Here is a 14,394-nt window from a genome sequence, read left to right as displayed (position 1 = left end):
CTAGGCTCTGATACCAACTTATCACGACCCGACCCACCTCGGTCGTGATGACGCTTATCACAGTACTAGGCAAGCCGATTCAACACCAACAACGTAAAGGTCTTCTGTAAATTCATTTCCAGATCAATTATGATCACAAATATTTCATTTTAATATAACAAAATATGCGGAAAACAATTACGCCAATACATCCACATTGCCCGATCCTGGTGTCACTGGTCATGAGCCACTAGATATAACCCAATACTCTTTGCTTAATACAAGATAAGGCTGAAATATAAAATACTAAGGATAGGAAGGAGGAAGGCAGGGCTACGAACGCCGTGCAGCTATCTTGAAATCTTCGGATAATACTCTGAAGGCAACGATCAACTCTCACCCGGAGGCTCTGGCACCTGGATCTGCACACAAGGTGCAGGGAGTAACGTGAGTACGCGAACTCAGCAAGTAACCAAAGTAAATAAAGGCTGAGTGTAGTGACGAGCATTTAAAATCGTATACATACTCTAACATAGAATCTCAACAGAAATATCAAAGTCAAAATTTGTAGTTCAATTATCGAATATCTCGTAAAAACTCCATTTTCACTAAAAGTTCTTTAAAGCATTTGTTCAACATTTTTTCAATAGAGGCTCAGTATAAAAGAAGAGTGAAAACAGTAATTTCAACAACAAGCCCCTTGCAAAGTACCACTCATAAGTATAGCCCTTCGTGCAAGCCTCACAATCACTCGTGACTCAACTTTCATCAATCAGTACTCACACTCAGCACTGCTGCTCAATAGATATCTCATAATAATAACCGTTGCGGCGTGCAACCCGATCCATAAATACATATGGTTGACTATGCTCACTGGGGGTGTACAGACTCCGAAATGGCTCCTACAGCGCAAGCACTATATCGCTGCGGCTCACAACCCGATCCAACATATCGCTGCGACGTGCAGCCCGATCTATATATATATATATATATATATATATATATATAAATATTGTTGCGGCGTGTAGCCCGATCCATAAATATATATAATCCTTACTATCAGGTCTCCGACCTCCCTCCGTCATTTACCTCACAGCCACACGGGCATTTAAGTGAAAATCAGGGAACTCAGCCCAAACCGTTTTTCATATATTTGAAAGTAGAGTAATGAAACTGAATCAAACAATAAACATATGAAAATCATGACTGATGATATGATTTCGAATCAAAGTAGTGTGAGGAAAGTAGTAAAATACCCCTGAGGGTTCAAATAGTTCGGCACAAAGCCCCAAACATGGCATTTAGCCCAAATTAACAGGTTCATTTCTAAAATACATAGATATTATATAGAGTTTATCAATATATGCAATTCTTTAGTTGCCACGGGACGGACCAAGTCACAATCCCTACGGGTACACGCCTGTTACCTAGCATGTGCGTCACCTCATTTATCAAAACAATATGAAATACTGGGGTTTCATACCCTCTGGTTTACATTTACAATCATTACTTACCTCAAACCCCCCGAAAATCTACTCCACAATGCCCTTGCCTCTCGACTCGGCCTCAAATCATCCTGAATCTATCCAACATCAGAATCATAATATCAATACAAGCTAAAGGGGCAAAGCCCACGCGAAAATTATCAAATTAAACTCAAAATCCTGAAATTAGTCAAACCCAACTCCCGGGCCCACACCTCGGAATCCGATAAAATCATAACACTAGAATCCTTATTCTTTTACGAGTCTATACATACCAAACTCATCACAATGGGACCTCAAATGGCCCCTCAAATCCTCAATTTTAACTCTCCAATTTCAAGCCCTAATTTCCCAATTTTTCACCCTTAATCTCTTAAATTTTCATGTTTAATCAACGAAAATTCACCATAGATACGAGTATTAAGTTCAAAAATCTTACCTCAACAAGAATCCCCTTGATTTCCTCTTGAAATCCCTCCAAAAGCTCCAATCCCGTCTAAAAAATGGTGGAAATGGGCAAAAATGCGCGAATGGATGCTTATATAGTTTCTGCCCAGGCATTTCCGCACCTGCGACCTAAATCTCGCTTCTGCGGACCGCCCTGTAGCCAACTCAACCGCATCTGTGGTTTTTTATTAATTCCTCAGACGCCGCAACTGCGACCCAAGTCTCGCAGATGCGGGCTCGCAGATGCGGTCCAAACCTCCGCTCCTGCGATCCTTGCTGCTTATGCGGTCTCCTTTCCGCTTCCGTGGCTCGTACCTGCGGTCCCCAATCCACAGGTGCGGTTATGACAGGAACAGTAGCTGAAGCTGCTCAATTTCAAGACGAAAATTTCCGACAACCTTCCGAATTCATCCCGAGGCTCCCGGGTCCTCAACTAAAAATATGAACAAGTCACATATCACTATTCAAACTTATTCCAACCTTCAGAACACTCAAAACAACATCGAAATACCATATCACCCTCGGATTCAAGCCTAAGGATTTCCAAACTTTCGAATTCCGCAACTGATCGAAAAAACTATCAAACCTCACCCGAATGACCTAAAATTCGCACACATGTCATAAATGACACTACAAACCTACTCCAATTTCCGGAATTCCATTCTTCCCCGACATCAAGATTTCCACCATCGATCGGAAAATGCCAAATTTCTTATTTCGCCAATTCAAGCCTAAATTTACCACAGACCTCCAAATTACATTCTGAACACGTTCCTAAGTCCAAAATCGCCTAACGAAGCTATCCGAATTATCAGAATTCACATCCGTGAACTTCTACACATAAGTCAACATCCGGTTGACTTTTTCAACTTAAACTTCCAAATAAGAGACTAAGTGTCTCATTTCACTCCATGACCAATCCGAACATAGAAAAACCAACATGATATGATGAAATACAGCTAAACAACACATAAGGAAGCAGAAAAGGGGAAAACGAGACTGTAACTCATGAAACGACCGCCCGGATCGTTACACCTTTATAGTCTATATAATTGGAGAAAAACCTGGGTATAACTATTTAAAATGTTTTATTGCACAAAATTGAAAATTTTTGCCTAACCAAATCTATATCTACACGGGAAAGGGTACTACATTGTTAAATTTCAGAGCATTGGCGATTTAAGAACGATATTAATTATATGGGGGTCATATAGCATCCACAGTAAACCTATGATTTTGAAGCAGTAGACACTTAGATTTTGATCTCTCTTTAGAGTTCCTAACGGAGATACCACTATGGGTCATTTTTTCCAAACTGCCTATGAATTATTAGGGGATTAAATCACTGAGTAAGATGACTAGTGCTATTGGTAATCCTCTATTTGCTGATGAGTGCACTGCCAAACAGATAAGTATATCTTATGGTAGGATCCTAATAGAAGTAAATGCCACATACTATATTTATATGCAAAGGAATTTGCTGAAGTTTTGGGATGACAAAAGAGTTTGTTATCTTAAACGTTGAAATTGATTTAATTTATATACACCAAATTACACACTATTTCTTCTTCTTCTATATTACGGAATTAGGATTATTACATGGAGTAGTATGTTTTTGTAGGACACCTTAATGTGATAGTGAAAAAAGAAAATTACATTAATGCACATTAATTTGTTAAACTCCGTTGAGATAGTTGTACTCAACTAGGAATAACATTATAACGAAGAAGCGATGGTGTTTTTTGGTATCAGATCTCATCAGTAGCGGTAGCGTTACGTCTCATTTTATCCTACGAGCTGGGTTCACATTTATAATAGGTTAAACATGAAGAATTAACCAGGAGGATAATACTCTCATGAACTGAAAACCATCAAATCAGAATTACAATTGTCCATAGGTGAACATAATACTAAATGAAGTTCACTTGAGTGGTCTCCCTCTACATTTCCAAAAAGGAGAACCACATGCACAAGTTCTTTACCAAATATGAAAATGAAACAAAAGAAAAATGAAAAATGACAAAATTCAGATGGATCAAAGCCAATTCCTTATTTGTTCGCACCCACTGAATCTTTCATGGCATCAGCAGCTCCCTGTGCTTTAACCTTCATCTGTTGTCCAGTCTGCCATCAATTTAATGACGAAAATTTTGAATTAATTTAAAAGAAACTTAATGTAAAATTTGGAATATAATATACAAATACTCTCCATCGGCAGTATGCAATATCTAAAGATAATGTTAACCAACTAAAAGTTGCAAAGCAAAATTAACCTCCTGCATGGATTCCTTAGCAGATTGAGCAGTATCTCTAGCTTTGTCCATCATCTGACTAGTCTTCTCCTGAAATATTCAACACGACATACATAACTAGAGGCATATTTAGAACGGATTCAATATTAGATTTATCAGTTGAACAAAATGCATTTCACTTGATCAATAAGTATATATGACGAAAATATTATGCGTGTGTATGTCAATAGGTACAAAGGCAGATTCAGAATTAAATTTTATATGTTAAACCTTTAAGACTCTTGGCATCGAACCCATTATATTTTTAAACTTATGGGTTCAGACCTACTATTTGTTGCGATAAAAAAAAATTAATCCATAAATTCATGCTCCGCGTCGAAAGTTATGGGTTCACATAAACTAACGAGGGTACTCTATATCCGCCCCTATGTAGGTATATATTAGATCGGCTATTTTGCACCCACTTATTATAAGTTCTAGATGGCCTGTTAGTTGTACTCCAAAATGTAGTAATCATCTTCTTTATTGAAGAAGGAAATTTGAGAATATTGATCTTGACCTGAACTTGGCCCTTAGCCTCGCCGGCATGGTAGCTGGCTTTCTGAGATTGATCCATGTTGAAACGACGTAAAAAATAATTAATACTAGTAGCTGTAATTGGAAAGGTAGAAAAAAAACAAGAATGTGTGAATTACTATTACAGTGATAGGTTGTAAAACAAAGACAATGATGAGTTATATAGGTTGCATGAATAAAGAAGTTCAGACGATAATAATGCCCATTTGATCAGGACAACTTCAATTCTGTCCACTTGACAACAATATAATCTCCGATGAATTAGCCTTTTCTCGTTTTCCTAGAATTTGACTTTTACATAATGATAATTAATATTCTACATAAACCAGTATAAATCGTGTGTGTTGCTCTTTACTGCTTTTACTCCTTCTGTCTCGTGGATTAGTCAACTAAGTAATATTCATATTAGCCGACTAAATTTTAATTAGGCAACAATTCACCCCCCCTCTTGTACTTTCAATTGGTATCAGAGCAAGGCTCACAATCTGTGCTTTACCGCCAGTGAGAAAAAGATCAATGGGATCCAACACTGTTGCCGGTGCTCTCTTTCAAGAAGGAACTTCTCAGGTTCGACCTCCTTACTTCAATGGTTAGTATTTTTCACATTGGAAGGTTCGCATGGAAATATACACCATGTCATACGGTATCAAAGTATGGCGTGTGATAAAAAACGGAAATCTTCCAATTCCTCCAACAAAAAAATGCAGATGGTGAAATCATCATAACTACTGATCCTCTGGATTTGGACGATTACACTGATGAACAAGCTGCTGTCATTACTGTAAATGCAAAAGCAAAAGATATTATACAACGCTATCAATGGAGAAGAATGTAAAAAAATATCCAGTTGTGAAACTGCAGAAGAAATGTGGGATAAACTGAAAGTCACTTATGAAGGAACCAACAAAGTAAAGGAGACTAGAATAAATCTTCTGGTTAGGGAATATGAACTATTTCAAATGAAGGATGGAGAATCTATTGAAGAAATATTTTTCAGATTTAGCAAAATCCTTGGAGACCTCAAATCATTTGGAAGACCCATTAAAAGTGGCGAACAGGTTAGAAAGATTCTCAGAAGTCTACTTACAATTTGGCAACCAAAAAGTTATCGCTTTAGAATGTCAAGACATGGGAAAAGTCCTATGATGATCTTAGAGGTGATTTTATCACTTTTGAGAAAACTCATCTTGATAGACAAATTCAAGAGAAAAAGAAAACCGTTGCTTTCAAGGCAACCTTGGCTGAACCTGAAAATGAAGATGAAGCAGAAGGAGAGAACAAGATGAAAATATTGCAATGCTCTCGCAAGTTGTGACTAACATGATGACAAGGAACAAAAACTATAGAAGAGGTAAGGTTAATTTCAGGAAAGGAAGGGCAAGCAATGAAACAGATAAACATGATGGAAGGTGTTACGAATGTGGAAAACTTGGACATGTCCAAGCTGACTCTCCTGAATTAAAAAGAAAGCTTAGCAGGAATGTACAAAAGAAGAAAGCTTTTGGAGCATGGAGTGATGAAGAGGAATCTGATCATTAGGAAATTGCCAATATGTGTTATATGGCTCTTAGTGAAAATGAAGAACCAGATAAACTTGCACTAATGACTGACAGCAATGAAGAAGAAGGTGATTCAAAAAGACCCTATTCATCGTTGGATGAAGGAACTAGTGAGGTACGTACTCCTTTATGTCCATCTTGTTATGAACTTCAAGAATTTGTTGATATTGCTCTTGCAAATATTGAAAGAGTGGTAAATGAACTCAGAAAAATCAAAAGAGAAAAAAAGAGAGAAAAGAAGGACTGGGCCTAGAAACTAGAAATATGCGAAGTTGAACGTGATATACTTCAAGAAGAAGTAAACGAACTCAGGCTTCAATTGAATGGTCTACAAAAATCTTCAGGTTCTAGTTTAGTTCAAAACATTCCTATTAGAAATAAAATAGCATGCTCCTTTTGTGGTAAAAATGGGCATAATACTAACATTTGCAGGAACAGAATTAGAGATGAGAATAATTCTAGAAACTTCAACAGCTCACCTTGCACCTACTGTGGCAAAAAAGGTCACGCCTCAAATCATTGCAGGTTCAAAGCAACAGGAGGTAGATTTGGAGACCAAAATCTTCAAATCAAACAAATAGATCTAACCAGTCAGGACCCAGACAGACTTGGGTACCTAAAAATAAGTAATCTTATTTTGCAGGAACACCACAAGAAGAATCGAAAAGAAAAATGGTACTCGACAGCGTATGTTCCTGACATATGACGGGTGACAAACAACTATTCAAATCAGTCACCAAGATAGATGGAGGAACAGTTACATTTGGTGACAAATCCAAAGAAAATGTTATTAGTGTTGGAAAGGTTCCTTTAAGCTCTACATGTGACGTGGATAAAGTTTACTTAGTGGATGAACTCGAGTACAATCTTCTCAGCATTAGTCAACTATGTGACAATGATTATGGGGTTCGTTTTAAGAAACATGGCTGTTCATAGAAGACGAATCAGGTAATATTACCCTCTCTGGCAGTAGGGACATAAATTTCTATACTATCAAAAACTTTGAAAAATTTGGGGATCAAATTTGTCTTTCTTCTATAATTGAAGATCCCTGGGGTTGGCATAGAAACTTGGACACGCAAGGATGCACACCATTCAAAAACTTTCAAAACATGATCTTGTCATTGGTCTTCCAAAACTAGATTTTTCAAAAGATCATATCTGTGATGCATGTCAATTAGGAAAGCAAACTCGATCCTCTTTCAAAGTTAAAAACATTTTTTCTATATCCAAACCTCTTCAACTACTGCACATGGATTTATTTGGCCCCATTAGAACTGCTAGTATTAGAGGTAAAAAATATGTTTTTGTTATTGTGGATGTTTTTCTAGATTTACATAGGTTTTATTTCTTAGTCATAAAGATGATGCATTAAAGAATTTTGAAGTCTTTTGTAAAAAGTTTCAACGTGAGAAAGGTTATTACATCTCTACAATCAGAAATGATCATGGAGGAGAATTTAAAAGCAGAACATTTGAGAATTTCTGCAATGATCAAAGAATCTCTCATAATTTCTCTTCACCTAGATCTCCTCAGCAGAATGGTGAAACAGAACCTTGCAGAACATGGCAAGAATGATGATAGTGGAAAACTCCTTACCTCACCACTTTTGGGCTAAAGCTGTAAGTACAACGTGTCATATTATTAACAGATGTCTCATTCATCCTATTCTCAGAAAGACTCCCTATAAACTATGGAATGGTAAGAAACCAAACATCAACTACTTCCATCCTTTCGGATGCAAATGTTTTGTTCATAACAATGGTAAGGATAATCTGGGCAAGTTTGATCCGAAAAGCGATGAAGGTATATTTCTTGGTTACTCACCCTCTAGTAGAGCTTACAGAGTTTATAATAAGAGAACCTTATGCATTGAAGAATCTATTCATGTTGTTTTTATTGATGCTAACCCTCGCTTAAGGAATGAATATGTTCCTGAAGATGAGAAAATTTCGTGTGCTCCAAAATCTGTTATTGTAGGAAAAAAACCATCAAACTGAGTCAACTAATCATCCGAATCAACTAGCTGAAGCTCCTTCAGAAGATCATGACTTATCTCAACCAGATCAGTCGACTAACATAGCTTCTGGGAATACTCCAAATGAATGGAGGAACGAACTAGGATATTCTTACAAATTCATTATTGGAGATCCACAGGAAGGAATAACTACCAGAAGATCTCAAAAGAACAAGTCTCATGTAGCTCTCATCTCTCAAATTGAGCCCAAGAAGATTGATGAAGCTCTAATAAATTCTCATTGGATCAACGCTATGAAAGAAAAATTAGATCAGTTTGAGAAAAACAAAGTCTGGAAAGTAGTTCCAAAACCCCAAAACTCCTCTGTTGTTGGGACTAAATGGATGTTCAGAAACAAATTGAATGAATCAGGCCAAGTCGTTCAAAATAAAGCAAAACTAGTGGCTAAAGGTTACTCTCAACAAGAAGGAATCGACTATGATGAAACCTTTGCACCTATGGCGAGACTTGAATCCATCAGAATTTTACTTGCCTTTGCTGCCCATAAAGGATTCAAACTGTATTAGATGGATGTCAAAAGTGCGTTCTTAAATGGTTTTATATCTGAAGAAGTATACGTAAAGTAACCTCCTGGATTTGCAAATGGTACTCTTCCAAACCATGTATACAAGCTTACTAAAGCCCTGTAAAATCCCAAACAAGCTCCGCGAGCTTGGTATGAAAGGTTAAGTTTTTTTCTTTTGAGTCAAGGTTTCAAACAAGGTAACATAAATACAACTCTTTTTATTAAGCAATCAAATTCTGGTAATTTCATTACTCAAATTTACGTTGATGATATTATTTTTGGAAGTCCTAACACCACTCTTTGTGAAGAATTTGCTCTTTCCATGAAAAGTGAATTTGAGATAAGCATGATGGGAGAACTAACTTTCTTCCTTGGACTTCAAATCAAGCAGTCTCCTAAAGTAATCTTTATCAGGCAATCAAAATACACCAAGGAGCTTATCAAAAAGTTTGGAACGGAAAATGCTAAGGCTATTGGTACTTCTATGAGTCCAACTACTGTGCTAGATGATGACAACAATGGAAAAATGGTTGATGAAACCATGTATAGAGGAATGATTGGATCTCTACTCTATTTAACTGCTATTCGACCAGATATTATGTTTAGTGTATGCAAATGTGCTAGAATTCAGTCAGCTCCTAAGGAATCACATTTGACTGCGGTCAAACGTATTATTAGATATTTAGTTGGTACTACTAAATTCGGACTTTGGTATGATCAATCTAACAATATTTCTTTAAGAGGTTTTTCAGATGCTAATTTTGCAGGAGACAAAACTGATAGGAAAAGTACCCGTGGGACATGACAATTACTGGGAAATGCCTTAGTATCTTGTCATAACAAGAAATAAAATTGTGTTGCTCTTTCAACAACTAAAGCAGAATACCTAGCTGTTGGAAGTTGTTGTACACAAGTTTTATGGATCATGCATCAACTCCTTGATTATGATTTATGTCTTACTGCTACTCCTATTTTTTGTGACAACACAAGTACTGTCTGTCTATCTAAAAATTCTATGCATCATTCTAGGACAAAACATATAGAAATTAAATATCGTTTTATTCGTGATCATGTTACAAAAGATGATAATGCATTAGAATTCATTAGCACTGATTCTCAACTTGCAGATATTTTTACTAAACCTCTTTTAGAAGAGAGATTTTGTATCCTTCGAAAAACGATTGGCATTCTGCCAAATTTATAAACCAATTGTCTGTTAAATTGTTTAAATTATTCTGTATGTTTTCTTTGTATATTTTATTTCCTTAATTATCCGTGTACTAATTAATTTTTCTGTAAAGGTGTAATTATTGCGTGCAGTCATTCCAAACCATCACTTTCGTCTGTACTTGACATTTCCGATAACCAAGACGCCTCTTCACTTTTCTCAAATCCCTGATAAAAACCTCTATCTTCCCAAAACACCTTCCTCATTCCTTACCAAACACCCTTCCGACTTACACCTTCCTTCACTTTTCTCCATGGCCAAAAAAAATCCTTCCTCTACAACCAGAAGAAGTCGTAGGTTTCAAAAACCCCCAACACAGAAGGCACGGTGTATATAGAATCATCTACTGATTCAGACCTACTCAAGACCGATAATGACAACAGTGCTTTATCTGAAGATCAACCCAATAGCCCGAAAAAGGTCGGAAAATGACCCATGGAGCAAACCCCCAAAAAGGCTGCATGCAAAAAGGGAAAATACTTGGATTTCGATCTAGAAGACAAGATGATCTTCTATGGTCCCAGTGAAAAGGCAAGGTTTGAGTTCTATAAGTCAAAATCCATGGCTTATGGATGATGTGTAAGTCTCTCTCTTATGCAAAGTCTTCGTGTGATGTGACTGAAATTTTTGATTTCCAGCACTTTTCTCCTGTGTTTGACACTCTTGAAAATTTTGTGTATGAAGAACCTATGTGAATGTTTTATGCAAATCTGTTTGTGAATGATAAGGATGACTTAGAGTCTATGGTCTTAGGTACTAGAATTGTGTTGGACTCCTACCAATTTGAAAAGATCTTTTTTGCCAAATTTAATGGGTATGATGTATTTGTCCAAAATTCTTGGCCCAAAGATTTTGATGTGTCTTTTGAAGAAGCAAAAACCTTTTTGTCTGATAATCCCCCTGACATTGGCCCCAAAAATCTGAAATTTGAACATCGAGTTTTGGCCCACATGATTGCCACCACTTTACTTCTTAGGTCTAGGTCCCTAAGTTCATTGTCCACTAGAGATGTCTTTGTCCTCTACTGTCTGGTCAACAACATGCGCCTTAATTGGTTTGTATGGATCCGTCAATATATGCTTGAGAGTATCAAGGATATTTTCTCATCTGCTATATGGCATTCTTGTCTCTCATATTCTGGAAGTTATGAAGGTTGATTTAGCACCCTTTATCCCCAAGCACATCTTTAGTACCTATGATAAAACAACCTTCTCTATGATGGGTTACTCATTGGGTGAAAATTGATGGGTTAAAAGGGCCAAGGTTGAAAATGCTCCAGCTCCTGTAGATGTTCCGGTTGATCAACCAGTCCCTCAGTCGACTACCTCCCAGAGTCTTCCACATATTCAACAACAAATTGATGAAGTCAAGCTGCTGTTGGTGGAAATGAAAGAACAGGTAAATAAAATCAGAAAAGTCACTAAGGAGACAGGTACAGATGTAGCCAAGCTACGGATAGACATCGGGACTACAAGGAGACAGGGAACAAGGGCCTTCAATTCCATGACTGAAAAATGGACAAGTTCGTCAAAGATGTTGACAACTCCTATGACTCCTTATGCACCAAAGTGATCAACACCCTCAATTACTTTCTGGGACGTCATTAATTATCTCTAGCTATTTTGTGACAAACAACTTATGTTTTTTGTGTGGTTTTTAGACTATTACTTTTTGGGTCTGTACTAACTTAAGCCTCTGCTGAAGGCTCTACTGCTCTAACCCCTTTAGTATGTTTATTATATATGTGTTACACCCCGTAAGTTTACCGACTTTGACACCGTTATATATGTATATATTTGATATGATATTTTAAGTGGAACATTTTTGTAAAGAAAAAAAAATGGTTTGGGAAAAAAATAATTTTATATAATTAGTAATATTACTACTTTCGAATATGTTTTAAATTGTTCACACGATATAGGAAAATTTAGGAGGTTTTCTTTATTGTAAAGATAGAAATTATTTTTTCACATGAAGAGAAGGTTATCTTTTTACCATTTCAAAAAAATTAAGCGTACGAAAATTTGTACTCTTTATATGAGATTAGAACAATTAAAAGTTGAGAAAATATATGTATTCTTACATGGATTTTTTAATAAAATAGTAGTGTATGTATTAATTTTATATGGTATCGCATGACCGTAATAGTACGGTGTATAAAATGTATTAAAAATAAGTAGAATTTTAAGTAATTCGAGATAATTCTTAATTATGCGGGTAATTGGTAACTATTTAAAAATAAGAAATTGGATAAGATTACTACGCTAAGACGTGGCAACAATAGGTTAAGTCATTGTGACTCATGGGTCTTAACAAATAGGTGGCATTTCTCGATTAAAAACCTCTATTTTCATGTTTGATCATGTCATATTTTTTTATTTGAGGACAAAGAACCAATGTGTCGTTGGAAAAATACCCTTTCTTTTTACCAGATTCCTTATTTTTTAGCTAATTGTAATTCTTTTGAATACTTGTTCATCTATTACCAACAGTTCCATATTTTCCTATAAAATCTGTCTTCATCCTTATGGCTAAATTATTAATCTTCCCAAGATGCACATTATTTCTACATCCTTCAACATCAACTACTATAAATCACTACACAATTTTTACATTCTTCCAACAAGTAACGCCCTTACTTCCCCCTTCGCATTCATCAATTTTCTGATGTATTTAAGGTTTCCTATTGGTCCAATTAATGATTGTACCTTGGATAAAGGAAAGAGGAGATGACCATACTAAACTGTAGTGTTGTGGCAAGTGCTAGAGGAATTACCGCCCCCATTTTCAAATCTTAGGTTTAAACTTTGAATTGGAGCAAAACATCATATTTCTCAAAGCATGGAAAGGTCCACAGTTTCTAAGCAACAGTTATAAGAAAACCAAATGGACGACAGCTTAATCAGAAAATCATTTCTGAAATGTTAGCTTAGGAGAAATTCTAAAAAATTGGATCTTGTAATTGTTACATACAATATTTTTTAAGCCTCATGCCTGAAAGAGACCACTGTTTTTAAAAACTTTGTTGGAAGCTCGAAAATATTTACTTTCCTCTCAACAGTCAGTTGCAAAGAGAAGCTTTCCCAGCTACCCGTGAGAGATTAAATACAACTCTACGTGAGGCTTGCTTATAATTCGTCCCTGTCAATTCTGCTACCAAACAGAAGCTCTTTCTATTGGCTACAAAAGGATTAGATAAAGATGAATTCTGAGCTCAGGTATGTTAAGGCTATCCCTTCTTTCTTTTGGCATGATCCATACAATATAAACGAAACGTGCAAATGCACAAATTCCAAGTGACTCTACTCATAGAAATAATAGAAATATCTTTGTTCTTTAATTCCCATGTGTCATAATATTTTATCATCTGTTCATGGGTCTCAGAAAAATACGAAAGTTGAAAAGATGTTACTTTATGATATTGCTCAAGAGGCAAAATGGTCTTATGACATTCCGAATGATTTTACTGACGTACTTTTCATGCATTGTATTTATGTGCATTGTCCCATGACCAGATGGCGTTATATACGCGTATATATGTAAATATATGTATATTGGATATGGAAAAAGGTTATGGCATTATATACGCACCACCACATGATCAGCTGGTATATGATGATGATGTTGCCTACAGTGGCTGAAATATGATTCAAACAGCGTTATATACGCATATATATATGTATGTACTCAAACGACATTATATACGCATATATATATGTATGTATATATATGTATGTATATATATGTATATGGGATATGGGAAAGGCTATGTCATTATATACGCACCACCACCTGATCAACTGGTATACGATGATGATTTTGCCCACAGTGGTCGGTATGATATAATGGAATGCCCTCAGAGGCTGATGATGTTATGAAACATGTACCTATGCACGACATGACATTCATACGCACATACATGACGCTAAAAGTAATTTATGATTTGCAAAGTTATTCAGACTTGCAGGTTGAGTCATGTACTCTATACTTCTTCCATGTCTCTGATGTACTTACTTATATGCCTTACATACTCGGTACATTATTCGTACTAATGTCCCTTTTGCCTGGGGACGCTGCGTTTCATGCACGCAGGTCCCGATAGACAGGTCGAGAGCCCTCTAAGTAGGCTATCAGCTCAGCGGAAGATGTTGGTGCGCTCCATTTGCTTCGGAGTTGCTTGTTTAGTTAGTATGATTTAGACATGTATTGTTTAGCATGGCGGGACTCTATCCCGACCTGTATGATATTTATGTACTCTTAGAGGCTTGTAGAGTATATAATGCTCAGTGTATATAATGATGTAATAAGAAAGATACGCTACATTGG

The sequence above is a fragment of the Nicotiana sylvestris genome, chromosome 2 (assembly GCF_000393655.2).
Source record: "Nicotiana sylvestris chromosome 2, ASM39365v2, whole genome shotgun sequence".
Classification (NCBI taxonomy): Eukaryota; Viridiplantae; Streptophyta; class Magnoliopsida; order Solanales; family Solanaceae; genus Nicotiana; species Nicotiana sylvestris.
Note: the sequence above shows the minus strand (reverse complement) of the source record.